Below are 27,628 nucleotides of genomic sequence, written 5' to 3' on the forward strand. Positions count from 1 at the left end.
TGGAAGCATGAGGAGTTTCTTGAGGAACAAAGCAGTGGTCCTCTTTTAATCTCCTCTTGGTGCTTTTGAGAATAGCACAGTTTTTTTGGCCATGGCAGGATAGCAGCTTCTATTTAAAAAAAAAAAAAAAAAAAAAAAAAAGAGGTGGAGAGAGAAGATTAAAATCTGAATTTCTAGTTACCTGGAAGGAACATGTTTCTGATCTCAGATTTTAGATGGGCAAGATGGTTACTACTGTCCTTGTAAAAGATACTTTGTCTTCCACCCTGTGCTTAAACATATGGATCTGACTAACTATTTTGTGTCTTTACAGTCTCTGCAACAACCCAGTCCCTGAAAGAGAAGAATTTGACAATGTCAATAAGGCCTGTGCTTTGATCGTATTCTCACTCAGTACGGCGTGAAATGAGAGCTCCCGCCTGGCTGTACGGCACTCCTCTGTGCTGTTGCTGCCAGCAGCATTTGGCAGGTAAGCAGGGTATGGGGGGGCATGTGGCAGCCTAACAAAGAGGGAGGATGCGAAGGTAAGTCATACTGGGGCAGGTGTGATCCTGGCCAGGGAGTGCTCAGAGCAGCAGACTCAGTGGCTTTGAGCTCATTAATCCACCTCAGTTGTCATTGTCCCAGGACAAGGGCCCTTCAGCCGTCCATGGATGGTAAAAGGCAGGCAGGAATGACAAGGAAGCTCCCCACCACATTGTGAATTTACTGCTCAGACACCTGCTGTGATGGTTTCACGCTGGACCCTCCTCCACATGACATAGAGGGGTGGCCATGTCTCCCTGCTGTGCCCAATGAAGGAGACCTTTTCTACTGGCAGGAGCCAGGTCTTGGCATGGGAGAGAGGACATGCCACACTGTCAACTCAGAATAGGATGTAAAAGAAAAGTCTGCTATTTTTTGCAGGCTTTTTTACCTTGTGCCCAATCCACAGAGCTGAGCAAATAACTAGTAGTTCAGTTTCATGGGGAAGGATGGAGCAGTAAAATAAGTCTTTAAGCTGACAAGTAACAATTGTCTTTACTTTCTTTTGACAAGACACAGAGAATCAAAATATTTAATGAAAAAAAGCCCTTCACACTTAGTTTAACAGAATATTTCATCCAACCTGAAGTGTTTAATTTTGTATTTCACCTTTAAAAAAACCACACAACTTTTGACTTAATAAATCTGAAAAAAAATTGGAAGACCAGTATTCTAATGTAAATGAATAAAACATATCCTTGGAAGATGACAAAACAAAACATAAAACAGAAAGCACTCAAAACATAAAAAGAGGAAAAATTAATCCTTATCAAAGGGGATAGTTGACAAAACAGATGCTTTCAAGAAATATATGTTCAGATTTGAACTTTTCACTGAAAAAAGCGTTTACCTTGCTTATAAACCTAACTTACTTATAGCTAACTTATGAACTAAACTTAATTATGCCATGCGCTATACTGTCTCCACAGTCAGAACCTGATAGGATGTCATTCCTGGGGCAAACTGCCACCTTAGATCCATGACCAGCAATTTGGCAGCTCTGTGAAGCTAAATAGATCTCACACTGCAGGTTGTCTACACTCTTAGACTTTCCAAATAGTTTAATGGCATGTACCTATTCAACCCATTTCTTCCGCAACACATCTATACAACAGGTTTGAACACAATACCTTGGCTTTTTCTTCTAAACACTTAATCAGGGCAGAATTCAGGTATTGTCGGAGGTTATTATTTTCTTCATGTAACCTAGCAAGTTCCTCTTCCTTCTGAAGCAAAGTATCCTGAAGCTGTGGAACAGAGATATTGATGAATAGATGTTGACTCTGTAACTTAATAGCAATTGCCCTATGGTACAGGCTGCTTGGATTTGATGATCTGGGTGTTTGCTTTGTGAACGCAACCCACCCCCTCCAGCCTCTTGTGTCTGTAAATCTAAGTGGCATGACTGTTTAGTTTTCACTTTTGACTTCCTTTATTTTTAAGTGAGTGTTTGAGAAGATTACTGGGGAAAAAAAACTGTAACCGCGGAATAATAACAGAAAAGAACTACAGGTAGCCCTGTGAACAGCCAGAAACCATCATGGGCATGACAGTAGCTGTCAGATCTCCTCCTGAGTGGCAGTAAGTATCCCTTTGCACCCCTCTCATTCCCATTTATAGTTGGCTGGTGGGGAAAAGGAGGATGAGGACCTGCAGACTAACAATTTATGGGGGTAGAGTGCAGAAGGAAGATGCAGCTGCCATTCTTTATGATACAGTAGTACTCAGTGATCCCTTCAATCCTGGACCTGACTCTGCCAGTCCCAGTACATATACAGAGCTGAGATAATCCCTGGTCCCAAGAGCTGAACAGGTGTGTTTTGATTTGCAGACGCCTAACACTTTTTATGGGAAGTCTGTATTTGCAGAGAGATTTTTGCCTCCTGGCCATAGCTCTGGAGACTCCTGTAGGAGGACAAAGCATCTTCTGCCAAGAACCCTGGGCATCTGCTGACCACAGGCTGAAAAGCACAGATTTAAATGATTGAGGTAGAGCCAAAGAAAGAAGTACGCTGATGTCTGGAATTAGGGATTGATTCCAGGGACCTTGAAGTTAGTAAATGAATTTCCATTGACTTCACTGTGTCAAAATACTACTCCAAGTATTTGATCAGAGTGATCTGTCTGGGGTTCCTTCACCTAGGACTGTTCAGAGTTTCTCCTGCCCCTTGATGAGATTTGCAAAAAAGGGAAAGAAGAAAGAAAACAAAGTAACCAGAAAATGCATGTTGGTCAAAATAGTTGATCCTCCCTATAAGTACGTAATTGTGGTGGAACCATTTCTCATGAAGTTAATCCTGGTGGATTCTGGAGGACACACACTATGTATTTTTAGTCAAAAGCATGTCATCAGAGCCTGAGGGACTCCCCGGTCACGCCCCTGGTCTTCTCTAGCGGCAAGGCAGCTGGTCCAATATGCTGTAAGAGGGGAGACATGAATAGGGAACCCCACAACAGTTGTTCCAGCTTCACGGGACAACACGGGGGAGACAAATACTTCAAGCAAGGAACAAAACCCACCCACACAAAGCGGTTGGCCGCTGTTTCTCGCACCCGTGCCGGTGAGCAGGAGACACGCCACAAGCCAACCCAGAAGGTGCGATACCCGATACAAAGTTCGGGAACCTCGGGGGAAGAAACCGAGGTTGCGGGGGGCGCGGAGCCTTTACCTGCTTGTTTCTGTAAAGCTGGGAGGACAGCTGGTCTCCCCGCCACGCCGCGTCCTGGGCACCGAGCTGCGGGCTGCAGAACTGGCCTGGGGGGGAGCAGACCCGAGGGGTTAGCCCGCTCCCGCTTCCTCGCCCAGCCCAGCTGCGGCACGGCGGCCGGGCCCCCTCCCGCGGTGGCGGTGGGAGCGCACTTACCCGGCGGCCGAGCCTCCCGCCGGCCCTGGCCGTGCTGCGGCGGCGGCTCCGCGGCGCAGGCGGCGGCCCAAGTCTCCTTGGAAACCCCGGCGGGGGCGGACCAGGGGCAGGCGCAGCCCGGGCCCCCGGCGAAGTCCGGCTCCGGGCACGGCCGGCCGGTGCTCTGCGGAGGCAAGGGGCCGTGGCGATGCGGTGCTCGGCGGATAGTTCCCCCCAGCCGCCGGGCTGCGGCGGGCCCCGAGGGGAGGCGGTGTCGGCCCTGCTCCGGCCCCGCCGCATCCCGGCGAGAAGCATCCCAGCGCTGCGGGCTGGTGCCCGCTCCGCGGGGAAGCGTTCCCCTCCCGCTCCTGTCCCAGCCGGGGTTTGCTCGGGTACCTGGCGCGCCGCCTGCCCCCGTGGGAGCTCCCAGCCTTGACCCGGGTGCCCGCTCCCGGCTCCCCGCCCCCCCGCCGCCCGGTGGCACCGTACCGCCCCGCTACCTCCGCTGAGCCCTGAGCAGTGCCGCCCCCGCCGCAGCCCCCCGCAGCAGAGGGGCTCCGAGCAGAGCTATGCCAGGAAGGTGGCTGTGTTTCCGGCAGTCCCTTGGAAAATACTACCGTCCTGAGTTTTACGGGTTTAAGGTGAAGGGACGACCCAGGCTGTCCTTGGCCAGTCCGTTCCTCCCACCTCGGGGGCTCGATTCAGCTCTAAAGCAGCACAAAACCAGCAGAGTCACCTCCAGGCTGCTCGCACTCTCTTCTGCCCCTGCAGTTCTGCAGGACTCCCAGACCGCACAGTAGCAAAGCCTGGGGTTGTCTCTGGATTCATCCCTTTTCCCTCCTCCAAATAAGCCCCATCTGCAGCAGCTCTAAATCTCTGCAAGGCAACGGCAGAGCTTGGAGCCTCGAGCAGGGAATCTGCTTACCCATGGGAAGGCACAGCAGCAGAGAGTGCTCTTGCAGGTAGAGGAGAGCCCTCTTCCTTCCCCATCTTAAAGAGGGCACGAAACCTGCTGCAAGCCCCCAAGGCGAAGAGACCAGCTTCTCCTTTTCTGCCTCCAGGTCGAGAGAAATGCAAAGAGCACTTACCATGTTAGTGGCAGAATGAAATGCAGGTCTTGGGAGCACGTTTCTGTTAAAGCCCCAGAGAGGTTTAAATGGCTCTGAAGGAGGGGGAGAGGGGGGAGACCGGGGAGGCGAGTTTAATCTAAAGGAGCTCCCAGTGACGCCTCAGAGCTCTCCTGAAACCCAGCAATCTGATTTGGTGTAAAGCTGTCAAACTTGTGACGTGAATAAACAGCAAACTTGCTGAAATCAAAGTCATTCTGGCCCCACAAATCAACACAAGGAAGGAGGGAAAAGAAAAGAAGGAGAGACAGGAAAAAAAAAAAAGCCTCTACATGCTTCAGGACAGCACTGAACTGGTGTGTCTGAGTCTCACTCCAGGAAATGAGCAGGGATCCAGGGAAGCATCCCACATGTTCAGAGCAGGGCTGCTGGTGTTGCTGGTGAGTTTTTTCTTTTGTTTTGTTTTGTTTTCCAGCCTTGTTTGCAGTTGCAAAATCCAGCAGGAAGAGGCAAGTTTGTCCAACATGCCTGGCTGAGGGAGTGGGTTTTCCATGGCTTCCCAGGGGTGTGTAGAAGCAAATATGATTCAGAGCACTTCTGCGGACAGTTCTGAGGAAGAAAGTGCAGGTTTCAGAACAATGTGGTCTGCAATGACAAGCCCCTGCAAATGTCTCACTATATTGGGTATTTGTTTTCTGTCAAGCCCCGGGCTTCCAGAAGAAGATCTCAGGATATAAATGCTGTGACAGTGGTATAAGATTCACTGTCATAAAGGGCTATGTTGCAAAAGCCATATGCAGGTGTGTGAAAGACAGAGATTGTCTGCATATAGTCACCTCTAATTCACACCAGATTTCCACAGCAATTCAAATCCATAGAAAGGCTTGAGTTTCTTCCAGGGGAAAAAAAAACCCCAAAAAACAAAAAAACAAAAAAGCCCCCAGCAAACCAAACAACTCTTCACTGAGGGTCTGTCTTTGAATAGTGTAGGGGATGGTGGGAATAAAGCTGACAGCAAAGCAGTTCTTCAGTCAGGATCCTGCCTCCTGCCATGGCAAGGGCTATTCAAGGAGGTAACCGGACCCGCCTGCGGACACAATCTGCAGCCAGCTGAGGGTGAGGCTGGGCCGAAGGCAGGCCAGGCTGGCATATGGGACGGTCTTTCGTTTCTCCCCTGGAGGATGCTTAGTGCTGTTACCCCATTAGCAAGACTCGGGGACAATACAAACCAAGCAGGCCATTTGCCTTCCATTCCTTTATGACTGGCACGTTTTCCTAGGTTGCTGCTCAAGGTAAACTAGCAGTTATGCCAAATTAAATCACTGCCATTTCCCGCCTTGATGATGTTTTTTCCAACAGAGATATTTTAAAGAGAGCTCCTGCTCCAAATCCATACCACACCCTGCCTTGGGTCACCCTTTAGCTTTCCTAAACCCCGGCTCTGCACAGTACGCTTGATAAGTGCTCTGATAACCCACACTCTTTGGGTGCCAACCCCTCTCCTGTGTGGCTCTGTGGCATCTGTTGACTAACGAGAAACACAAGCTCTGTGGAACACTTTCCAACAAGCGCCAAGGCTCAGCGCAGCCCTCCTTGCTTTGGTTTAGTCCCTTTGCCCTTTACTGGGCTGCCTCTGGATGCTTCCCAGAGTGCTGTGGCAGCTGTGGCTCCCTCACCCCAGCCAAGCACTGCTAGGGTGGGGGCCGGCGCGTCAGCAACACGCCGGAGAAGGGCTCGGGGGAGGCCGGTAAAGCCGGGACAGGCCGCAGCCCCGAGGCCACCGGCACCTGGCAGGAGAGGCTCTGGGCCCGGCAGGCGGGCAGGCGGCCTCCGCAGAGCCGAGCGGCAAGGCAGACAACCCCGGGACGGACCAGAGGAGCCCTCAGGGCCCGGAGCAACCCCCTGCGAGGTGCAAGGACCCCACGGAACCCGCCCAGCCCCGGCAACCCCTCCGGACGCCGCGGCCTCGGCCTCCGGTCTCCCGAGGCAGCGGCCATCTTGGGGCTGCCTCAGAGGCGCGGGAGCGCCGGGCCCGGCCATTGGGGGAGGCGAGCGGCCCCAGCGACGTCATCACCCCGCGCCCGCAGCCGCCGTAGGGGGGCAATGGTGGCTGCGGGGCGGTAGCGTCGTCCCTCCTTGCTGCGGGGGCCGGGGCTGCCTTGCGGCTTCGTTCCTGGCCAAACGGCCCCTCTCCTGGCGTCTCCAGGCTGCCTGGGGAGGTGCCTGCCTGGCCGTGGCGGGGGCGGAGGCAGGTGCAGAGGAGCCTGCGGTGGGGAGGCCTGGCGGGTGGAGGGAAGGGATCCCCTGTGCAGGGGGTGCCAGGCTGCCCCTTGTAACGCCCGTGGGTCACCTCACAGGTCGTCACTCGGGACAGAGGGCAGCTGCGGAGAGAGGAGAGTTGGGCGTCTAAACAGCACAGCTAGGGAAGGACAATGAGCGGGCGAAGTTTCCTTCCCGCTTTGTGTGGGTGTGGGGAGAAGCGTTGCTGGCTCGCAGCTGCTCCTAGACGGGGCCCTTTGCCTGGCACGATGCTGGTGGCCCTGTCTCTGCTTCCTCTTGGCAAAGCTCTGTATGCTCAGGCATGGCATTTGCCTCTGAGAAGTGGTGGGAGGAGTACGGGCACACTCTTGGGAGTGAAAAGCAGGTACGAAGAAAATCTGTGGTCACTCCATTGTGCTTCTGCACAGCTGGTATCCTGTTGGTTTGGGTTTTGACCGTGCTTTGCTTTCTGAGCTCAAGGAGTTCGTGTCAATTGATAGTACCATGGTTTCTATGTTGGGGAGTGAAAGATGGTTCGTGGGTAAAAGACTGCCAAATCAGAGCTCAAGAGCTTCATGGGTCTGGGGAAATAACTTGTGGGTGACTGTCAAGGAAAGACAAATGCTGTTGGTGTAAGAGAGAAAGAGCTAATTTTGCAAAATCATGCACGGATGTCACACACGATGATAGAAGAGCTTCAAGTCATGGTAGCAATTACACATCGACGTGTAGTGTAAAACAAAACCAAGTAACAATCATCTGCTAATTCTTTCCGTGTTCATCTGAGGCAGCTCCTGTCAGAGCTCTTACTGCTTGTTGTAGTTAATGATACACTTCTTTAACTGGAAATAAAGTTCAGGGATGAAATGTTTATCAAGAGTACAGTATTGCTGCAGTGGAGATAGGATTTCACTTTGAGTGTCATAGCAGCTCTTTTCTGAAGTTTCGAGAACACACTAGCATGTATTGCAGCGTGTTAATTCCCATGTGGTTTTTGTACCTCTAATTTCTTCTGTAATTTCTATGATTTTTCTTGTTCAAATAACAGTGATGAAGCTAATCCTTCAGATTAAAAAAAACCAACCAAACAACAAACTTGGATTTTTCTGGTTTAACTCATTTTTATGTATAAATGGGTCTAAAATTGCATTTGGACCATTGTGAGCTGGCTCTCAGAAGAGATGGTACGCAGAAGAAAAATAATAATATTACAAATAGTTTAATTCAACTTTTATACCGGATTTACTACAGTGTGTGTTACTTTTCATGCTAACACCTGCACAGGTGACCAGACTCAACCCAAATCTTCTTCACTTACTCTGCCATACTGCTGCTACAGTGCTTCTTATCCCTCTTAAGAATGGTTAGTATATCAGTGGCAAAATAGAGGCTCACTTAATAAGTCCAGATATTAACCGATAGTTAGGTACACACAGGTATCTGGCACTTGCATGAATCTCTGATCATGTTTGTGAGCTAAAGGTGTGATTAGTTAAACCTGATGAGACTAATTTGCATGAATCTCTGATCATGTTTGTGAGCTAAAGGTGTGATTAGTTAAACCTGATGAGACTAATTTGAAAGAATGTTTCTGAATAGCAATTTATGCAGATACAGGTTCTGGTTGTTCTCTGATCAGTCTTCCTCCTCGAACGCAGGACTAAAAGGCACTTCCCAAATCCAGTCCCCTGCTGTTGAGACATTCTTAAACTTTTCAATCTCCCTCTTAAAACTAATTAGGTTATTTTCCTTATGTTATTCCCACTGTGAGGCTGCACCATACTCTGAGCTCTGATGGCTAGACACTTTCTAGTTTCCAGTCTGAATGTATTCATAGCAGGTATAATCCCTTTTGTCCTTGTGCCAAACTCCTGCTTTAGTTTAGATGCTTCTTCTCCCTCTGTAGTGTTTAGCCTTGATGTCTTTGCAGAGTGCTGTCACATACTGTCTTTTCCTTTGTTTTTTAGGTCAAAGATAGCATGTTCTTTTACAATTTTCCCTAACATAAACACTGCAAGAACCCATTTCAGAGAATATTCCAGCTGATGTTAACCTGTTTTTCAGATGGGTGACTGAAATCACTCAGTCTGCTGTGTAATGCACCAATGTTTTAGAGAAAAACATTGGCAAATCTTTATGTCTTTTATCTCTTCCTGGTATGTTTTAGGGTAACGTTTATCTTTTCTATCGCGCTCTCACACCACTTACTAGTTTTGGAATCATTGTCAGCTGGCAGTAAATACACCTGTGGACTTCATTTGCTGACTTCATTTGTTAGTCAAACTGAGTCTTCAGTGCTGTTGGGCTCTAGCTCTCCTGTGCTGATACTGTCTAATACTGTGGAGTTTCACAAGTATTTAGGAGCCAACAAATTAAAAAGATTACTTGAAGATGGAAAAACTGTAATAGACTTTTCTGGGTTTACCTGCAGTTTCTCACAGCAACAGTGGTGAGTCAATGGATGGAGGCTCTCCTACCGAGGCACAATTCTCATGGTGGTTTCAATGGTTTCTTCTGGTTTGAAATGAAGGCATGCTGTGCATTTAGGTATATGTGATTTTGTTTCTGTGTTTTCTCATACACACTGGATGAGATTTATCCCTGATAGATCCCTAGAAGGGAATTTGGTATTACTAGTGCTTAATTGCCTGTGTTCAGAAAGGAGTTGGTTTTTTCAAGGAAGATGTGTGTTAGCAGCAGTGTGGAAAAGGATTTTATAGTGATCTAGAAATTTAATTTGAGTAATGGATATTATCTGATGGATTTGTATGTGTGGTACTATGTCAGCTCAAGTTAAATAATGAAAATCCAAAGGAATATCTGTCACGTTCAATTAATCTTGAATTGCTTTGAAACTATTTGTGGACTTTTAGAAAGTGTTTTAAGGTGCTGGGAAGTTATATTCCTCGAGATTTGTGGTCATCTTCCACGTTTATCCTCTGGGTAGCAGCTGTGCAAGGAGCTCATTATCTCCCTATGCAGACATTAAGAATTTGAAGGGATGTTCTTTATTGGACATGATTCATTTTGAACTGGAAAATCACATTACAATTACACTTTCTTGTAAAAATGGAGTTCCATAGATTTGCAGCCATGCTTCAGATTTATCTGAAAAAGCTGTAGTTTTTATACATAGGTAATGACCCTTTTATGTATAGAATATCCTTGCAGATGAAATATGTAAGGAGTATGTTTGAATAATGTGTGTGGCGTGTGTGTGCCATGTGTTGTGCGCACAAGCGCTCACACCATCTGTCATCACCCCTGTTCTGTGAACAGTTAATCTTGGTTCTCTCCTGTGGATGTAACTGTTGTTTCACAAGGGACAGAAGATCCCTGCTTCAAAGAGAGGTCTGTTAGGTAATACTCATGAAGATCTAGGACTAGAAGGGACTTCTGGGTTGTCTTGTCCCATCTCCAGCTTTAGTTAGGCAGTCAGTTCATAAAACTTCAATGCCAGCCCTTCAGTGCCTTTTGTTGTGACACTGGTACTGCTTCTTGAATGTTCAAAATGTTACTCTAATTTCTGATCTAAATGTATTCATGGAGATTTGTGGGTTTGTGCCATTTTTGGACTTCAGCTTTTTCTCTTTCATTCCGTGTGCTTGCCATTTTGTTGTGTTTATAAACAACAATCTATGCTGGTTTTGTCTGGTTTTGTGTAATCTTTTTTCTATTTTCCTGACCGTCTGAGAAGTGCTTAACACAACTCTAGTAGATAGACCTCGTCTTTCATTGGTGTGGGTTACCATTTATTTTTTTCACAGCTCTCTAGATTGCAGTTCATTACACCCCCAGGTACAGGAATGAGGAATTGTCTCCTGAAATGGAAAGACAAATGGAAAAAGTGCTGGGTTTATGTAGCACAGAGTATGTTTATGGAATTCAGTACTACAGAATGTCATTGAGAGTGAGAGCATTGTGATATTAAAGTAAATAGAACAATGCTTTTTATCATTCTGGAGTTTTCTTTTGAATATTTTAATTAATTCTACTGGGTATATTGATCCTCTGTCTGAAGAGGATACTAGTTGCACTGGTTTAGTGTCCTATGGGCATGTTATCTCAGAACACATCTGAGTCCCTCTGTATTGCATGTGTTGCCCTTTCCTTTTGAACACCTGGAGTTGTATCGTAAAAAATGAGATCCTAAAGAGATACAGATCTCAGGTCTGGCTTTTGACAAGCTGATGGGTTCACCTGAAAACTATAGGTGGGAATCTGTTACTGTTACCAATTTGATTGGTGTATGGAAGAGAAATATGTTCTGCTCCTGGGTCTGATGTTACACAGTTTTATAGTAGCACTTGAACGTGAGGTCTGAAACCTCAGAATGTCACCCATTTACTGTATAGACCCAAGTCAGTCTCTGCGTCTTTACATTTCAGTTCCTCATCTATCAATCAAGAGTGGTGTGTCTGCTTAGGTTTTACATTTCTATAGTCAGAAATGTACTCACGTAGCCCCTGGCCAAATGAGTCCCTTTGTTCTTGGCTGTGACCACTGGGCTCCACAAGAGCAATATTAATTGTGAACAGAAAACTTTTCATGAGTTTTGGGGGCTAATTGGTTGGGAGTTTTAACATAAACCTTGATGTAGTTTCAGAACGAAAGCCTATTCCTCGTCTGGCATCAGCAGCACACTACTGTGTTGATGTTTCTCCATCCAGAGTTTACCACTTTACAGACTTGCCATGCTGCAGCTAAGTAACCTTTTCATCACAGAAGAGTGATTCAGCAAGCAAATGCACTGAGTTAGTCCCATGGTTAAATAACAGATGACAGAAACAGTTTCTCTTGACTGTGTTATGAGTGTTGAGCATCACGGTTTGGGGGAAATTGCTGAGTCTACGAGAGAAAGACCAGTGTGCTGAAAAGCCATGTTTTTCTCCATGGTGTTTTCTATTGAAGTCAAACTATTTTGCAGGGAGACCTGCCAGAAAAGCTTAGCTCACGGGTTTCATCCAAATTAGGATGGATTTTCAGGGGACCAGATGCAGAGCTGAGTGGGGCCCTGTGTAACCAGCCACCAATGCATGCATCTACCTGCTTCGTAACCTGGCCTGTGAGCTCCTCCAATGTGTACCATACTGCCAATACCTATGTACTGGGTTTCACCTATTTAATAGTGCTTTTCCTCTTGGCTGGTGCTCAGGAGTTGGCAGTCTGGCTCCCCTCCATCTCTCGTTGGGTGTAGAGCTGGGCACTTTCCATTCTTGGCTGGCAGTTGGGAGGTTTGGCAGAGATCTCTGATTGAGTAAATATATGTGAGGGCATCTCTTCATTGCAGAGCTGTATGGCATTGCCTCCCCTAATCAATAATGAAAGAAAGATCCTAGGATGTGTGGAAATGTGTCAGGGGTCAGAAGGTGAAGGATGTTGTTGTCATGAGCTGAGAAAGATGTCAGGGTTTTTGTGCACGCTATTCAAAGGCTGAGTTAAAACAGTAAGTCACTAGGGAGATATTCTAGTAAAACAGCTCTGTCTCTATACATAAAATTTCCAGCTCCTAGTCCATGCAGGTAGTGTTCGATGAACTGGTGATGAAAAGGAATTAGTTGGCTGGTAATTCATCTAAAAGATTGGCAGAGGATTTTACAGGCTTACACCAGAGCTGGCTGGAGACAATAATCTCTTTTCTTGAAGAATGCTGAGGTCCTGACGCCCAGCTCGTTGGAATGAAACCTGAATGCTTTTTAATTCTCTGTGAGAGAATTTTTTTTCCCTCTTTGGTTTTTGTTTTTAGGAAGGAACAAAATGTTTCATTGTGATTTTGTCAATGATTTTGATATAATGGATTAAAGGAGTAAATGTCTTCCAAATCCCAAAGCCTTTTAAAAGAAGAATTCCATTCAAAACACATCAGAGCTGTTTTCTCCCCTGAATTTTTGCTGAAATTTGATTTTAAGCAAAGGTTTACACACTTCAGTGGCAGTGTGGGTTCCCTTGCAGCAATGATGTGCAGTGGAGAATAACTGCGAACAGGATTTTTTTTGTTGTTCAGTTATACTTTATGCTATCCTGGAGGTGAAAGGGGTGGGGGGGATGTTAGCATCCACTTGGCAGCCTTGTGCTGTGCCAAAGCAGTGTAAAAAGGCCTCAGAGTGAATAAGAAACAAGAGAAATCTTTGGGGTTTAACTGCCCCTGGATGAGAGAGCAGGATTCATCGATGCCTTACTGTAATTTTACAATTCCATTGCAAACTGTAATAGTACAGCAGGGAAAGAAAGAAAGAAGTTAGTACCGTGCAACAGAGCTGGCTTCAGAGGGGACGCTTTTTCTCTTGGCTCAAGGTTCTTGTGTCCTAGTCTCCTGATGTGACTGGAAGGAACAGAGACTTAAATGGCAGCTGCTCAGAAGTTCCCGTGGGTTCTGTTTCATCATTCTTTTTCTAGTCAGATAGAAATGAGACCTCTTGCCGTCCACAGAACGCCTAATGACTAGTCTGTCATCCATGGCTAGCACTGAAGCCCAGCAGCCTCCTGACATGCATGCTGGGACCCTTGTTGGCTCAGGTCAATGTTCACTGACTTCCTTCTTAAAGGTGGAAAGGTGTACTGTTGTTTGAAAAGCAGCAGCTTCATCAGAAGTGAACTAATTTAATCTGGGGTGCTACTATTAGCTGTTGGATATTGTTTTGTGATTCCTCAAATTTCAAGGGAGTTTGTGTTCAGTGATAGGGCTTAGACCTATCTATAATCTCCAGCGCCCAGGAGACACAAGTCTATAAGGAAGAGTCTGGGCAAGCACACCTGGTGTCTCAGGCACAAAGGAGATGTGGCCCCGCAGAACAAAATACTTCACTGGGAAACTGAAAGGTTCTGCAGTGCTCATTTCTGGGTTGGCTGATGGCCTTTGAAGTGGCCTTCAATAATTCACTTTTATCTCTTTGTTTACCTTGCATGTGTGATGAGAAAGATACTACATTAGATGTTCTTACTGAGCAATAGCCCTCTGTAATTGCTGGAGGTTTTGTTTTCAAGACTAACACTGATTATAGACTTTATTCTTTCAAAGATGTGGTTTGGTACCATGAATTTGGAGGGATAGCTTACTGCTGAAAATGTTTAGGTTTTCACGTATTCCTGGATGTCGGTGTGTTTTATAGAAGCATGCAGTAGGTGGACACTAGAGGGCTTGCTAGCATCCCTCTGGTCCCACCCGTGCAGATCAAGAAGGCTGTTCAGCAGAGTAAATCAGGGAGCCTTCACTCAGGTTCTTATAATTCGATTTAAGTTTTGAGGGGGGGGAAACTGATCAATATAGAGGCATGAGGTTGTGCTCGCCCTCCATCTCAGATGGCGCTGTGTGAGAAAATTCTGATACTCCCAAATACTAAAACTGGGAGAAAGGCTAGTTTGGTTTTGGGACAGCCTGGGAGCAGCAAGCAATTATCTTCCACTTATTCACTGAGCGCAGTTATTCATTCACCACATTACTTCCCTTAATAAGTCCAGGTCCGTACTTTTTTTTTCTTTTCCTTTTTTTTTTTCCTCCCCAAATCTTATATTCTTTCACCAGCACTTTCCAAATCCAAAAGAATTGATTAATTTTGCCTAATGATGTAAATCTGTGTATTTGCCCTCACTGGAGCAATGTTGCTGTCAACCTGTTTTTTTAATCGAAATGAAAAAAGCCTTTTCAATACTGAAATCAGTATTGTCTGTGTAAAGAGTTAAAATAGCATAAATCATATTCCTTGAGTCTTGAGACAAACTATAGATTTTTTTTTTAACACTTTTGCCTCTTATTGTTAAATTCACCAAAGTTCAAATTTTAAAGGGTTGGGGTTTTTTTGCATTTCTGAGACCTTTTAAGGTGACATTATTAGGTGATTGTGTAAATATAGTCACAGAAACTTGAGCCTTAAGATAACTCTCTAATATTCTAGAATATCTCCACTATAGAAAAACAACAGCATGGAGGTAGCACAGAGCTGTGTACTCAGATTCTGCAGACTTGATTTCTAAAATTAGCTTCTGAAGTGTATATTTTGATAATAATTAAAGATTTAGGAGCTTCCTTTCAGTCATGTTCTGAAAAAAAACTTCATGAAAGTCTGTTTCTGCTTTTCACTGAACCATCTTCCTAAGCTACTAGCAGTTACTGTTAAAGCCTTCATCTAACAGTTCATTTATAAATGCCATTGAAAAAATAAAGGAATAGAGTGATAGAGTTAGATTTTATAGTTTTATATCAGGATCTCAGCTTCCATTTAAAAATTGTTTTCTTAGGGTCTGGAATTAGTGATTACACTTTCTTTGTGAGTGTGGTGTTAATATTGCCCATATACAGCTTAATATGGTTATTTGGCCATGTTACGCCTGATATACTGCTGAGCTATCGTTCAAACTGAGCAGGATGGAGATGCCAAGCTCTCCCTTCCTGAAAGGAGTTCATCTGTGGTCAAGTACTCCTGAGATACCAGCATCTATATTTCCACATGCTTTCCAAACTCTGCAGGCTAGATGAATTTCCTTTTTCTCTGGGGAAGAATAAAGTTGTGTTTATCACCAACAAGCAACCAGACACCGTACTGCAAGACAGGAAAGCAGAACATTTGCGCTAGAAATATGCATGTGTGTATGCAATTTCTTAAGTGTGGGAGTTTGGCTGTGATAATCAGGTGTAACATCCTTCTTGGTTGCTGGTTTTGTTTGGGGTTTGGTTTTGTTTTGTTTTCCCTGAAGGGGTTAGGGGCCTGTGACAAAACTACTTAATGTGAAACAAAAAGATCAAGGAACTCCGTGAAAATCAATGGTGTCTCTTCATCTTTTGTGGTTTTTAGAAGTCTGATTTTTAATTATGCCCAGATTTTTAAAACTCAACTTCTTTCAAAACAATGTTGTTCTGTTTGGTTTGAATTCAGGTGTGTCAGCGACAGAAGAGGTCGTGTTAGAGAGAGAATCTGCGTTGGTGGTGTGGCAATGGGAAGCAGCGAGGAAGAAAAAATCTAAAATAATTGTTTTCCCCTTTCTTGGACTGAACCAGAAATTTCAGTTAATAGGTTTGACAGATGATCTAAAATTTAGAAGTGTTCTGCTAAAATTATATAGGAAACATCCATAGGTTTGAGGGTTTCTTTTGCTTTTTTTTAATGCATCAAAATGAAGTAGAAGAATCTCCTGGTAAGGAGGAGGTCAAACAAGACCAGGGCTTCAGCCTATCAGTTAAAGCACTGTGTGGAAGAGCGGGACTGGGCTCTCATTTCTGCACTTGCAGCAGTTCATGGGTTTTACCCAATAAACATTTACTGTAAAATCCAAAACAGTGCTGGAAGCAGGACACAATATTTTGTGGTTGTAGTTTTTCTTGGAGTTGTATCCTAACCAATGGACTATGAAGTTATTCTTGTTTTCTTTTTGCTGTGGAAAGTCTTAAATTCTTTCTCCACATCCTCTGCAAGAGATTTGAGGCATGCCTGTGGGTTTGTGACTAGGAGCTCTCCCGAATCCATCAGTTTAGAAGGGATGAGCCTAGGTAACCAGCCAGGCAGCTTCTATAGCGGAATAAATCAGGAAGATCAGGAGGTAGCAGTGCTATAACCATTTCTCATCTGGCATTTCAGAAGACCAGAGTTAATCCTGCTGCAATCTTTGAAAGGAAGGTGTTAGGAGTAGGATTGGGTTCAGGGATTCAGTTAGTGCTCCCCACAGGTATTCAAAGGGAAGATGACACCAGAATTACATATCAATGAGGAGACCTGTCCAGCTGCGGGGTGTCAGGGTTGCTCTGAGATTGCCTGAGAGGCAGTGCTAGATCCTGGATCTGAATGGTGCAGACGTGCTGGGGTGTGGGGAGGGGAGGTGTTTCTGGGTATGCACAGGCACCTGGGGAACTTCAGGGAATTTCTAAAGAAAGAAAGAAAAAGGGGAAAAAAAAAAAAGTGGTTGTGGAGTTGAGCCTTTCCAAGATTAGGCAGCAGCTTCCAAGACTTCTCAGAACTACAGGCTGGACATGTTATCCTATCCTGTATACAGACTTCTCAGGGGTTTGCCTGAGCCTCAGTTGCCCTTCAGGGATGTTTTGATTTCATAGGATTTGTGTGTGCACATACACAGTAGAGAAGTGAACTGACAAATCCGAGCAGCTCCATTGCGGAGGAGGAGGCAAAGTGCCTCCCTCAGTGATGGAGAGTAGGCTGAGAGGAGAAGAGAAGCCTGCTAGCAAGAGCAGCCAGTTTCTCCTGCAAAGGAGACAAGAGGGGCCAGGAGGCAGCAAGAAAGCAGGTGGGATAAGCACAGCAGCAAAGCAGCCTGGGAAGACTGCTGAAGGGCCAGGGCAGTAAGAAATGAGAGGCTGGTGCAAAAAGAGCAGAAACAGGGGAAAGGAATTCTTTAATGGCTACGTCTTCACAGGCTCCATCAGCCCCAGGAAGGTGGTAGCACTTCCTCTGCCTTACAGCAACAAACTATTCAAGTGCATCTCTAACCAAATAAAAGTTGCCAATGGGAGCACTGCAAGTGCAGGCTTTGTTTCAGTTAAACCTCCAGGGAGGCAGGACGATTGCACTAGCAGTTAACTACAAGCATTTAAGCATTTAGTTGTGGGTGATATTCAGGTTGCCTGAGTAACTCTGTAGTAGGTGGAGGTGCGAGGACCTTAGGATAGGCAGGCTCCAGATTCAAGTGTTGTGGATCACTTTTCTAGAAGTCTTCAGCACTCTCCATTGACTGTAGGGAGTCTGGCTTACACCAGACAGTGTGACAATTACCATGTACTTTCCCAAATCAAGGGGAATATCTGATCTCAATCTGGTATCAACAAACTGAAAACAGGAACTTTTTTAGTGTGACATACCTAGGTCTGGACCATCACTGGACCTATTCTAACTTGCTCTTCTCACTCATGTTTAAGAAAAAAAACCCAAAACAACACACCACACAGCAACAGCAACAACAACAAAAAAACCAAACGGGTTTTTGGTGTTGTTTTAGTTTTTTTAAGAACTGCATCTCCTGAGGTTCAGAGTGGAGCGGTGAGCACAGATGACAGCCTCTGACAGTACTCTGCTGGAGGTTGGATTGTTTGCAAGATATACCCTAGTCACGATGCTATTTGCTCAAGTACACAGTTGAACGCAGCGCTTTGTGCAGCACACTCGCCTTGAGATGGTGTTTCTAGCCAGCCTATCTCACCCTGGCACTGTTGGCTCTTGCTCCACTTTAGCCACTATCTGAGCTGTTAGTTAACAATATGTTTGACTGGTTTAAAAACAATTGTATCGCAGGGTCCCCCCTTCAGCATGTAACAAGAAACCTTTGACCACAGCACTGGGGAATAAGAGGCAGAATGGCTTTGAAAGTTAATGTGCTGCCCCAACAACCAGCCTTGCAGCAATGGGTTAAATGGGGCATCCCTGTAGACTGTCACTCACTGGACTTTTTTTTTTTTAGTTGACCTGCTAGGATTTTTCCCTCTCCTCCCACCCCTTCCTCTTCTCTTTCTTTCTTTCTCTTTATTCTTTTTCTCAAGTCTCTTGATTTCATGCTGGCTTTTTAAATTGAGGATAAAGTTAATTCACCGCACAATGCCGCAGCTGGAATGAAATACGGCCAGTCGCCTGTGTAGAGGTGAGGGCTCCGTGCTGGCTGGGGGTGGCTTCTTGCATCTCCTAAGGCCACTACGGGCTGTCGCTGATTTATTGATAGTGCCTCTAGCGACAAAGCAAGAAGTTAACTAATTATGAACATATGGTTCAGCTCATGCTTGACTCAGCAGCCACCTTGTTAGCCTGGAGCTGCCTAGGTGTTCAGAAGCAGGAGAAGAGGAAAGTTTTGGGTGGAAGGTGTGGTCCAAAGTCCCACTGACAAGCCAGAGGGAGACTTGCTTGATCCTAATCTATTCTTTTTGTTAGGAGGCAGCATGCTGCTGTCAGGAACAGCTTGGTAATAACAGATTTGTGGCCTCTAAGTCCTTGTGGTTATAGTCAGCACGCGACACTCGGTCGGCTCCTTGCATGCTCTGTACTTAATTGGTCTCAATGGTGGGGTCTGAAATGAGACGGTAGTTCAAGGTGCAACACATGCTATACCTGAAATTGCAGCCTGTGAGCTGCCGCACAGATGTCAGCTTTTTACCAGTGGGCTTACCACTGGGGACCCGGAGGGGTCCGTACAGAAAGGGACAAGGGATGTCTGAGAGGTCCCTGCAGTTTTTCAGTGCTTAATATGGAATTAATTAGAGGGAAATTTAGAGAGAGAGAGTGTGAATGGTAGAGGAACAAGGAGGGAGAGACACAGAACTTGTTAGGAAGTTCATCAAGGTGGATTGCAATTTTGTCTGCATTGAGTGGTCAGCATGCATAGTCTGGACACAGGAGAGTATTTAATGGGAATTGATACCAGCTAAAGGGGGGAGGAGGGTGTCTCTTTCTGTCCATCTGTTGGTCTTTCACAAGTGAATTGGGCTATGCCACAGGATTCAAAACAGTGTAGTTAGAGGCTATTTTTTTTCATGGGCGTACGTGGTCTCCAGGAAGAGTGGGCTTATTGCTGTCTGAACTTTTAAAACAATTTTACCGTTCTTATAGTTTGCTTAACTGGAAATGCTGAGCATGGAAAGATAGCAATTTTAAAAATAGGCAGCAGAAAGAACTCCAGGGATGAATGATTTGACACGGCCAACAACGGGTTATTTTATGACTATCTAGACAAAGCGAAACTGGGTAGAGAAGGCTATCTGTAGACTGGGATGCATTAGCAAGGCCACAGTCAGCAGGTTGAGGGAGATGGTTAGGGACCTCTATTAGGTACTGGTGAAGCTGCATCTGAACTACTGCATCGAGTTTTGATCTTCACAGTGCAAGAAAGTTGTTGACAGGCTGGAGAATCTAGCAGGAGGGCCACTAAGCTGGTCAGGAGGCTGGAACACATGAGGGCGAGGGAGCTGGGTTTGCTTAGCTTGGAGAAGGCGGCTAAGGAAGTCTGATGGCAGTCTTCCACTGCCATGGGGGAGTATAGAGAAGACAGAGGCCAACTCTTCTCAGACATGCATAGTGAAAGGACTCGGAGTGGTCAAAAGCTGGCACAAGTTATATTCCAACTAGATATGAGGGGAGGAAAAGAAAGGGCAAAAAAAAAAAGCCAAAACCAAACATGGTAAGCTAGAGAGGCTATGGAATCACTGTTCCTGGAGGTTTTCATAACTTGCCTGGGCCAGGTCCTGGGCAGCGTGATCTAAATTTGAAAAGGACTCTTAATTTTTCTATGACCAGGCTGCAGCTGGAGCACAGCCCAGGGCCTGGGGCAGAGTGACATGGCTCACATTCTGTCATGTACTCCTGTGCTGGCTGGCTTGGGGCTCCAGTGTGTCATATCGTGATGCACATGGCCATTATCATTGTAGATCCTATAATGTAATGAGTTGGAACAGTTAATTAGTGGGTAAAGTCAATCTGTACACAACAGTTTGGAATATAATTCACCCAGATACAGCAATAGCTTTTCTTAGCAGAGGCAGTGCTTTAAGCTGTGGTTAGCTGGTTAGAGCGGAAATGAATTTTGAGGCTAAATAAGGGCCTGTGCCTGGGCTGTTTCTTATCACCTCCTGTGAGAGGATACTGCAGCTGCAGGTGGGTTGGGGACCAGAATGTGAGAGGCCCCCATGAGACCTCATGCTGCTGCTGAAGGTGGTTTGAGCTCACCTGGCTGACTGCACTGCTGCAGGTTGGAAGCACTGATGTAACTTGTACTACAGATTCAGGGTACTGAGATGTTAATCTCTAGTTAACAGTCATCTAGAGGAGCTGGAGGGATAAATTCTCAGGCTATTAATGCTGCTTTTGGAGTGAATTTCTGACCAAAGCCTTGCTTTGTGTTTGCCTGTGGGGACCTTCTCTGGCTGAAAGCTTAGCCTGCTATGTAACCAAATAGGAATAGTTACTTCTTATTGAGATCCCTATGTCAGCATCTCTGTTGTGACATATACATTAGGCAAAGAACTGAGACTAAATGTTCAGGCTTAAATTCTCAATAAATTCGCATTTGTATCACTCTAATAGTGCGAGAGAGATCTGAAGGCAGCGGCCCTTAAGCCCAGCGTAACACCTTATAAGCGTGTCTGCATGGTGCAAAGCAGCTTTGGAGGAAATATGAACCAAGATTTGGTGCTTCCCTGTTTCTCTGGGGATCCATCTCTGCTCCATTCTTCACTCAGCGAAGCAGCGCGGGACAGTGGAGACCTTCTCAAGGCAGTGTCATCATTCCTTACTGCAAAAACCAGCCACGGCTTTAGTTTGTAGCAAGTGCAGGTTATTTCAAAAGATGAGACCATGTTCATGAAAATTCAAAGGAATTTGGCTCAGATTTGAAAGTGTCTGGATGTCGGTGGTTTTGTACTTAACTCAGGGAGCTGGGGGTGAAGATTAGAATTTAGCTCATGATCCAAAAATCCTGTAAATACCTAGGAACATGTGAATTTGAAGTCCAATTTCAGACTTGCTGCCAGGGAGATCTCCTAGCTGCCAAGTTAGGAGGAGCTTTTCAGACTTTAGTTTGAACTTGTTGCTCCAGGGCAGACCTGTATCTGAGTAGGAACAGTTATTTGGTTTAGCTGGTGCCAAATGGAAATTGGGTAGCAGCAATCATAGTTTTCTGGGCACTTTATTTTCTCTGAGTTGGCCAAAAGGGGAAAAAATCTAAGCAGAACTCCTAGTGCCAATGAATGAGACCACCACCTACAGATCAAAGGCAGAGATGCTCTGTAGTGAGTCCCTGTGAAGTGAAAACCTGTGTTCTCTGCAAGTAACACCATGTTCCCGCTCAAGTGTGCGGGGAACTTGGAGTTACTTTACTATGTGAGTTAATAAAATGACTTGTCTCCTGGTGCAGATGTTGCATAAATGTTGCTACACCTGTAATTTTATACTCAAAAGCCTATTTCTTTGTCTGAGAGCACTTTACATCGCTATGGACAAACTGTAGGTGCGTTCCCATACAGAATTCAACAGTATTTCTCCATCTGCTAATTTCCTTTGGCTTCCCAGCTGAAACCCGAATCCGTACTACGATGCTCCTGTTTCGATACCAATTGCTGCTCCCTTTCCCGCCAAACGCAGATGTAGCCATTAGGATGACTTGCATCCTGCTGCAAGCAATATGTCCAGTCTTTACCCTACAAAGGTATTGTTTAAAGGGCTCTGAAGATTTTGAACAAACTGGCCTGGCAGGGGGACTTTCAACTTTCCCTCCCTTATGGGCGCAACAGCCTGTGTTTGTAAACAGAGCCTTAGAGGAGTAGTGGGAGCCACTAGAGGACTGTCAGCTCGTTAATTGGATGTCAGCTCCCTGCCGGGGATGGAGGCTAATGAGTCATCCTGCATAAAGAGAATAGCCCCGAAAGAAAGGCAAAGAATTGGACAGCAATAATCACATCTACAGAGAACCCTGGAGCCCGCCTGTGGGGATAAAGGCAGAGCAGCATTTGGGGACAGAGGGCTTCCCTGTTTGGATTTCGTTAAACAGAGATTAAGCAGGTTCTGAATTTGTAAAGTTGAGATATGATTGCTGGTGCGCGTGTTGTTTAAGCATGTGCTCATATGCATGGGCAATGGTCTAGTATACAATATAAACACTTTCAGTCCGTATATTTTGGTTGTCTTTGTTTTCTGAAAAATACATATTCATCTTTTAAAAGTAAAGAAATCAAAATGATATGTTAATGGAGAGTTTAATGCAGGAAATGGCAAAAAGGAATAATAAAAGGAACACTGCAATCCCTACTTCAAGTTAGGAAGTTACTTTTTTCTTGTGTAAAGGTAAGTCAAAGATTAAGTACTTTTTGTTGAAAACTGTCTTCTAAACTGATGATTTTTTTTCATTGAGAACCTAACATTTAAAAAAAAGTGAAGTTTTTTGGAAGTTAGTATTTTGTACATAATTTTATTTCAAAGAACATTTTGATTGAAAATATCAGTGTAGTTACATGAATAAATAGAGGGATTTTTATTTGTATCTTTTTCAAGAGGGGAAACACGAATGAGAGAAGGATTGGGTATTGGCATTAAGTTGTAGAATAAAAGCATATATTACCATTTAAAACTATTTTTGCCAAAGGAAAAGCTAATAAGAGAGAAATAGTCAGACACACAGAGAAAAGTAATATAAAGATTAAAAGAATCATAGAAAAGATGGCTATAAGAAATCCTGGGAAGTCATTAGGCCTGTCTGTATGCCCTAAAATGAGCTGCTCTTTACCTAAACTGTGCCTGATGGGTGTTTGCCTACACAGATCTCAAAAAAGAGAAGAATGGAAGATCCCTTGCCAACCAATTCCAGCATGCCTCTGTTCTTACCTGCCGAGATTTTTCTTGATGTTTAATTTAAACCATCCTTGTTGCAATTTAAGTCCATTGCTTCATGTCCTGGGCTACTTGAACATAAAATTAATTCCCTTTCCTCTTTCAGCGACCTTTTCCATATTTGATACCTTCCTTAAATCTTCTTCAGAGCAAACACCGCATTATTTTCTTCTTCTTTCATGGTATCCAGATCACTGATCTTTCTAGTGTCTCCCCACAGGACTTTCTCTATTTGCTATTTATTATTTCCTGAACAACCAAGAGGAGCGGTGGGGGGCAGGTGGCAAGGTAAAACAGGACCTGCTGTGAAGAATTAGTTAGCCAGGAGAACTTTTGTAGATAGGAGCTACCTGCTAATTGGAGTGTCAGGGAAGTGGAGATGGTACTGGATACAGCCAAGCCACGATCGTCATCCTAAAGTTTCAACACGTCTCAGTTCTGTGTGGCCCACCCTCATCTTGTCCTGTATAGCACTTAAGTAGTGTGCACCCTGATCCTATTATAACTCATGGCAATAGCACCAGGAAGACCTGTATGCCTCAGTGCTCTTAAGTCATTCAAAAATGGCAATTCATATGGGCTGACAGCCAACTGAGTAAATGAGGTATTGGCTTCTCTCCAGATTTATGCAATGTGCTGGATTTTATCAGTGCTCCTCTGAGGCTTTCAGTATAGGCAAAAAAAGCAAATAGGCAAAGTGGTGTTTCCCTTGATCTATAGTTGTCTGTAGATACAGTCCAAAACTGTTCTGAAACAGTTGAGGAAATACTTCATCTGTTTTCTAGAATTGTTGAAATATTTCTTAGTGGCCTGGAACTATGGGACTTCATGGACAGGGAAACTCTGTTTTGAAGGCTGTAGATCCCTCAGAGGCTGTGGCGATCCTAGGAACTTCTGTTTGCCCTGGACTCCTGTTTGTGCCTTCTAACAGGTTGGCTGTTTGGGAGATAAAGACTTCTAATGAGCCAGTATGTACAAGAAAAAAGACAGCTTCCAGAGAGCTGGAGGGATAGTGTAGTTCCAGTTACCCAAGGGAGGATGAAGCACCATGTCACCTCCTTGCAGAGCAAGAGAGTCACATTAGCTGGATAGCATGGTGTATTTACCTGGCTGCCGCTCATGCTAGATCTGATCTGTGGAGCAAAATCAAAAGGCTGTCAATCCTGCACCAAATTAAAACAGAATCATGAGAATTAATGTGCTTTATAAATGCGGGTTAAGCACACTATAAGCACACTGTAATTACAGTCAGCTGCCTGGCTAGTGCAATCCAGTAGCACTGAGCTTAGGAATTATGTTGAATATACAATTAATAGGAGCTTATATTAAAGGCATTAGTAGAGTTACAAAAGCTTTCTAACAACAGAGTGTGACCCAGCCTTGGACACAGACAATGGGGTTTTGTGTGCTATAATTAGCACACACAAAACCTCCCCATTAACTTGCCAGTTTTCCATTTGTTCTTTAAAGAATCGAGCAGTGCAAAGCACTCTTGGCCCATCAAAGATGGGAGCTGTGCAGTCGGTATGGAAGTGTCCGGGATCTCAACGTTGTCTCCCTTTGGGCAGCTTGGGCAGTGCCAGCTGGTCAGCTGAGATACCTGACAAAATAATTTACTTACAGGGTCAAACCCTGCCCCCACACTGCCTGTGCATGCCTGAGTGATCCTAGGACCAGCACGCAGAGTTGCAACCAGCCCCTCTGAAGAGCTGCTTCTCCTTTTTCTCCTCCTTACTCCTGAAACAAGTGGATCTCAGTGCAAAGTCGTATTTTGACCTGCTGCAGGACCTGCGAGTTAAGGGAGAGGAACAAATGCAGAAGGAGGGAAGGAATTTTCTCATACATGAGCTAAAGTATTAGAAGAAATCTTGCATTGAATTTAAGACCAATGTGGCAGTATTTGCCATCTGTGAGAGCTGGTATCTTTGAGATCACTCTGCAGGTCTAGGATAGAGCTGGAGAAAGATTGTACGAATTAAAGGCAACAAGCTGCAGAGTTTGTGTGAAGGAACAGATCCGCGTGGGACATCTGAACCTGAAGAAGGAGAGAAAAGCAGGACTTGAGGACTAATGGAAAGCCCGTTGGAGGCAGAGAATGTTCAACAGCAGTTTACTTGCTTTGCGTCCCACATGCAGCTTAAAATTCAGATGAGACTTAACACATAGTCTTTTGGGGGCACATTATCTATGTGACTAAGGTGGAGTCTAACGGTTAAGGATGAGGAAAAAGATTGGTGTTCACCTTCAGCTCAGACAGTGTGTAGCTGTGCTAATTAGCTACTGAGGTTCTCCACTCATGAGACTTGCGTCACTAGTGCTGCTGATCTTTGGGACAGGACTGGCAGTGCATGCAGACCTGTGGCAGTGAAGGACATGGCAATACCCTATAGTTCCTAGGGTTTAAGGTATACAGACCTCAGATCTACTCCCTTCATCCACTAAGGACTGATTTCTCCTCTTGCATTTCACTTGGATACCTGTAATGAGATTCTTGCCCACTAAGCAGAACTTGCCTTCTTAAGAGAGGAGAGGTTACTGAGATGCAGTAAAATGCCTGACAGCGTCTTTCGGTGCTAGTACAAGCGCCTCTGAAACTTGGTAGCCAGATACAGAGATCATCCAGAGAGCAGCACGCAGTACTTCTGCCCAGCCACTGACTCTTTATTCCTCCTATTTGCTGGATGTAAAATACAGTCAATTCCTAACTGCAGGTCTCTCATTTGAGAACCTCTTTAGAGATTGTTTCAGGTTGACCTGTTTTTTCCCCTTAAGATTTGGCTTACGCCTAATGTCCCTTCAAAGCCCATCTGTATTCTCAAGGGAAGCCCTTCTCTGTCCCTTTTTTGCTGTCATCCTGCAATTTTGGGGACAGGCATTAATCCCAAGGAATGTTATTTCTGTCAAAAATTCTCTGCTGCATTACTTTGTGGGTGGACCTGAACAGTGTTTTAGTGCTCACCTGAGACAGAAGCATCTGTTTTCAGGGGTCAGGTACCTCGTAGGTAAGGTGACACTACTTTTCCTATTGAAGAGCAGCCTTCTTTTGCACCTGGGTTTCAAAACTTTGCCACTTGCAGAAAAATTCTGTATTTCCAAGTGGCTGCACAGAAGATCAGAATCATTGGATGAAAATAATTCCTTATTGCTTCCTTTCTTTTCTATTAACTATGCGGTCTGTGCTGGAGCTTTTTATAAAGCATGCATTACTAGTGGCTCTGGCTTTCCTGTAGTGCACTAATATGTAATACAAATGACATCTGTCATGTTTGATTTGTTCTGGTGCTCAAGTTCAGGGAAGAATAGCTCTCACTTGCGATGGGAAGTTTCAAGTATCTCCCTCTGTGTTGAACTGTTGCAATTTGTTACGGTCAGTAAAGAGGGCTGTTCTTTGCTGAGGCTAAAATAGAAGTCCTACTAATGCGCTAATTGCTAGCACTAAATACAAAGGCAACGCTTCTAGAAGTTCCTGAGCTGCGAATTCCTCATAATTAGAAAAGTATATGGCTGAAGTATCGCCCTGCTCTTGCATTCTTTCCTGGGCATCCTCTACTGGCCACAGAAGATGACGGGTTGTAGAGCTAAATAGTCCATTGGTGCTGTTGTATCTACATATTCATAAAGATTAATTAATTGACTTTCACCCCTTCTCCTCAAAATAAGGGCAGATTATCCAGCTGCGTGGCGTCGTGTTGCTTAATTTGTCCAATGTTTGCCACTTCTCATCCTAAAGGTGGTAGCCGGAGGGTTAATGTTATCTGGGGTTTTGCCAGTGATGAGTTAAAAGAGATGACCAAAATAAAATGTCCAACCTAGATAATCATTTGCTGTCTTACTGTCATCTTGAATGGTGAAAAAAAAATGAAAACATCAAAATTCTTATTGAGTGACATTTTCAGAATTAAATTACAAAATGTAATTAGATTTGCTTTTTATTTTGGTCTACCCTACAAATCTGCTCCAGGTTGTCTTAGGCTGTGTCCCTCTGCGCCACCTGGTTCTTGGCTATCTGTCACATGTTACTCCCTGCCCAGTGTCACAGTCTGTACTGGAGTTGCAAAGGATTTCTCCTGTGCTGTTCTTATGACCTGTGGCTTGTTTCCTCATTTTTTTCCCTGGTAAAAAATGTCTCTCATTGCTGGAGTCTCTCAGTTTCTGCTAATTCTACCTTTTGTTCTTTGGTGTTGACATAGTTAATAATTTTAAAAAGCTATTTGGCAGATGGTTTGCATAAAGCATAAGCAAATAAACTATTCTTGTTTTGCTTAGAATTGTAGGGGAGAGCAGTTTTTGTCTAGATATACTCTGATGTGCATGTACTTTTTATTTGAACAATGTATGTTTTTTATATATATATGTGAACACAGGCGTATATACCCAATCTGCTTTATCACACACTTGTGTGCACTCCTGTTGTATGCCCTGAGTCCAGATAGATTTCATACACATGGTCTGACCGTCTGATTGTTGCTATTATGCTTCAGAGTATGTTTTCAAAAATAATTTCCTGCCACATTCCTGACTGTATTTGTAGGCTGAGTTTATCCTCTTCCCTGCTGTTCCATGATCTGCCCCTAGGTTACTAACAACCCCAACAGACAGCCTGGCTCATGCTACCTGCTGCTTAGACGCAGAT

At 44.8% G+C, this 27,628-nt stretch overlaps 1 protein-coding gene across 1 annotated transcript in view; it reads left to right on the plus strand.

Moving 5' to 3' along the window:
* Window positions 1–446: 446 nt before the first annotated feature.
* OSTN (osteocrin) overlaps window positions 447–27,628 on the plus strand; it is a 115,121-nt gene continuing 87,939 nt past the window's right edge. The window contains exon 1 of the mRNA XM_041126990.1: window positions 447–469. The gene's annotated coding sequence lies outside the window, so the exon portion shown is untranslated. The remainder of the gene's footprint in view (window positions 470–27,628) is intronic.

This window comes from Aquila chrysaetos, chromosome 10, assembly GCF_900496995.4.
Source record: "Aquila chrysaetos chrysaetos chromosome 10, bAquChr1.4, whole genome shotgun sequence".
NCBI classification, from domain to species: Eukaryota; Metazoa; Chordata; class Aves; order Accipitriformes; family Accipitridae; genus Aquila; species Aquila chrysaetos.